This window comes from Papaver somniferum, chromosome 3 (assembly GCF_003573695.1).
Source record: "Papaver somniferum cultivar HN1 chromosome 3, ASM357369v1, whole genome shotgun sequence".
In the NCBI taxonomy this organism is placed as follows: Eukaryota; Viridiplantae; Streptophyta; class Magnoliopsida; order Ranunculales; family Papaveraceae; genus Papaver; species Papaver somniferum.
The window spans coordinates 52,532,044-52,535,831 of NC_039360.1; the positions used below are offsets into that span (position 1 = coordinate 52,532,044).

Below are 3,788 nucleotides of genomic sequence, written 5' to 3' on the forward strand. Positions count from 1 at the left end.
CAAGAGATGAGAAAGCAAATTGCATTTTAGGTGTAGAAATTGGATACAAATTATGAACCATTTTACCCTTAGCTAATAAGACATGATTATGTAGACTCATAATCTCATACCCAAAAGGATAGAAAGTGATGTAATAAGCATTATCTTTAGTAAATTTAGCCACTGACATCAGATTATGTTTCATAGCAGGCACATGCAATACTTCAGTTAAAGTAAAACTAGATGTTGGTGTTTGAATAGTTGATTACCAGTAAGAGAAATAGACAGAGGTTTACCATTACCAATGATAACATTCTCCTTTCCTTTGTAGTTTGAAGTATTTTGAAGGATAGAACTATCACCAGACATATATGGTGAGGCTTCATTGTCAGATATCCACACAGTACTGGAAGAAGGATCATCATTCATTGCTGAATTATTCATATTTAAACTAGTAAAAGCTTGTTGAGAAGTACCAGAAGAAAGTGTTGCTGCATTGGGATAATGTGCTTGAACATCAGCATTAGCAAAATTAGCTTGAGTATTACCATTAGAAGACCAAGTTGTTGGTGGATGATATCTAAGGAAATACCTAGTAGCAACATGACCATTCTTCTTACATATCTGACAAAAAACCTTTGAATAATCCATATAAGATCTCCTATCACCACCTCCAGCTGAAGTTGACCCATTTTGCTGATTTGAACTAGACCCATGTTGATACTGATTATTCTTATAAACACCACCATTTCCATTTTTACCATTGCCCCTATTTCTTCTATTATTATTATTATTATGATTATAAGTATTGTACCATTTCTAGCATAAAAGTCTACTGGATTCTGCTCATTATATACATTTGTATTATGTTGTTTCCTTTCAGCAAAAAACTGTTCATGAAAAAGCAATTTAGCCTTAACTTCACCAAAAGAATAAGGCTTCTCCCTACTTTGTGATGAAATAACAAAAATATCGTAATCACTGCTTAACTCATTCAACGTAAATATCATTAAATCTTCATCACTTACTTTTTCACCAATTGCTGCTAAATAATCTGCAATTGACTTAATTTTCTGAAGATATTGAACAATAGACATATTGCCTTTCTTAATCCCATTCAATGGTGTCCTTGACATACTCTTCCTAGAAATAAATTGTGTTCTAAAACTCAATTCAAGAAAATCCCAAATTTCTTTAGCTGTAGACAAACCAAGAACATCACTACTAACAGTTGGTTTAAAAGTTGCTTTTAGGCAGGTTGAAACAAACCTATCTAATCTCCTCCAAGAAACCCATTCTGGATTAACTACTTAAACACCATCTACCACAACTTTCTGTGGTGGTTCAGCTATGTCACCATTAACATACCCATAAAGATCACAAGAAAACAAAACACCGTCAAACTATGTCACCATTAACACTATATGCAACTTTTTTTAACCGTCGATTCATTTTAGTAAAGCCACGTGTAGAAATCCTCTAGAACTTATCTTCACCCGTCGAATCATTTAGCTCATAGACGATCACAAATCTTATTAAACTAACTTTTCAGCCCTCCAATTATTTAGCTAATGGACAATCACAAATCAAGATAAAACTCTTTCTCTTAGATGATGGGTAAATTTGTAATATCCTCATTAATATATCTTCTCACGTGATGAGAAATTGACAAAATCAACGAGATTTTGACCAAACATACCTGCACTTGACAACATGGGCATTAAATATATAATGAAAAAAACGCGGGCATTTTCTTAAATGCATTTCTCCACATGGACATTTTTTTTAAAAATCCCCTTAAAATAAAGAAAAGATGAGATTAATACCATTTTGAAAACAACCAAGAAAAGTATATTTCCCGGTTGATCTAGCGCCGATAACCATGACTCTGATCTCATGTAAAACAACAGGTGGAGGAGTTAATACAGGTAGAGGAGGTGAAAAAGGTTGAGCATGAATGATCGCTTGAGGTTGTTGCTGAAAAACAACCGGTATTCCCCCAAACCATACGAAACCAATAATCCGAAGTCCTTCAACATTTTCCGAAATGTTGTAAAACTGTGTGGCGTAAGTGTTGGAATTATAATTCAAATATTAGATTTATGATAATTTTGTTTGTTTTTTGAATATTTTGAAAATTCAATAATTGTTCGTTAAGTGTCCTAGTCTTTAGAAAAATACTAAACATACTTTTAAATGTGCAACTTAATTCCTATAAATAAGGATTTTGTTAGCAGTGTGATAGTGATAGTATTCTAGGGTTTTGGGTTACGGCAAGGCTAGTTTCTTTTGTAAAATATGAAGAAAAAAAATTAGTAATGTAGTTTTTATATTTTTGAGTGTTTCAATCTCTCTCTCACTCCTCTCTGTGTTATTGTGGAAATCCCACATGGTATCAGAGCTGGGGCAGAGAGGTGATTTGAGAGAGAGTTACCTATAAAAAGAGTTTTAAAAAAAGAATTGTTTTTATTTGATGTTTGTTTAGTTTATGTGTGAAAAAAAAATTTATAGAAATTTTTGGATGAAAAAAGTGTTATCATTTTTGTTTATTGTGAGTGCAAAGATTGATTTTGAGAGAAAACCAAAAAAATAAAATAAAGATTATTGTGATGAAGAAAAATGTTATGTTATGCTAAATCTAATAAAATATTTGAATATTTGAATGTTATTGAACACACACAAATAAAATGTCATGTTATGTTATGTTATGATAGATAATAAAATTTTAAGAAGAATATTTGAATTACGAGAAGGTGTTGGAATTATAATTCAAATATTAGATTTAGGATAATTTTATTTGTTTTTTGAATATTTTGAAAATTGAATAATTGCTTGTTAAGTGTCATAGTCTTTAGAAAAATACTAAACATACTTTTAAATGTGCAACTTAACTCCTATAAATTAGGATTTCGTTAGCAGTGGGATAATGAGAGTATTCTATGGTTTTGGGTTACTCCCTGTATAAGGGTTAGTTTTCTTTTGTAAAATATGCAGAAAAATTATTAATGTAGTTTTTATATTTTTGAGTGTTTCAATCTCTCTGTCACTCCTTTTTGTGTTATTGTCGAAATCCCACATGGTATCAAAGCTGGGGCAGAGAGGTGATTTTAGAGAGAGTTACCTAGAAAAAGAGTTTTAAGAAAGAGTTGTTTTGATTTATTTGATGTTTGTTTAGTTTATGTGTGAAGAAAGAAATTTGTTTTAGAAATTTTTGGATGAAAAAAATGATTTTGATGATGGGAAAATTGTGATGAAGAATATTTATGAAGATTTTTTTGTTCAACATATGTAGAGGGATTCTAAAATTTTGTTCAAAAAAAAAGAGTTTGATAATATTTTGTCTTGCAGGTGTTTAATATTTTGCTTGACAGAAAAAATCTATGCATAATACGTTAGGTTAGTTGAAATGATGCGGGTGCTTATCTGCTAACAATGATGATCGCGACGATGATGATCTTGATAATGATGATGATGATCATAATGGCGATAATGATGATGAGGGCAACAACAAATCAAAGATGTTGTTGATTTATGATGATGATGATAATCATGCTTTCTGATTTATTATGGTGATGTTTTGAAGATGATATTTTGAATTATGGGAGGATGTTGGAAATATTAATTCAAAATATTTTCATAGGTATCATATTTATTTATTGATTTGGCCTTTAGAAAATGTGGGAATTAATCCTAGTAATTAGGGGTGTTAGACGTGTTTTAAAGGTGGGATTAATTCCTAATAATTAGGAGTTTAATGTTAGTTAATGAAATAGTGGCTAAAATTTAAAGATTTAATGTGACCGAGTCAG

The 3,788-nt window shown here is 30.8% G+C and overlaps 1 long non-coding RNA gene across 1 annotated transcript; it reads right to left on the bottom strand.

Annotated features, from left to right (window-relative positions):
• Positions 1-207: 207 nt before the first annotated feature.
• Positions 208-3,581, bottom strand: LOC113361248. The gene is made up of 2 exons (XR_003365028.1): positions 1,806-3,581; positions 208-1,678 (listed from the first exon to the last, which is right to left on the bottom strand). It is a non-coding gene; the product is annotated as an uncharacterized LOC113361248 (long non-coding RNA).
• Positions 3,582-3,788: the final 207 nt, after the last annotated feature.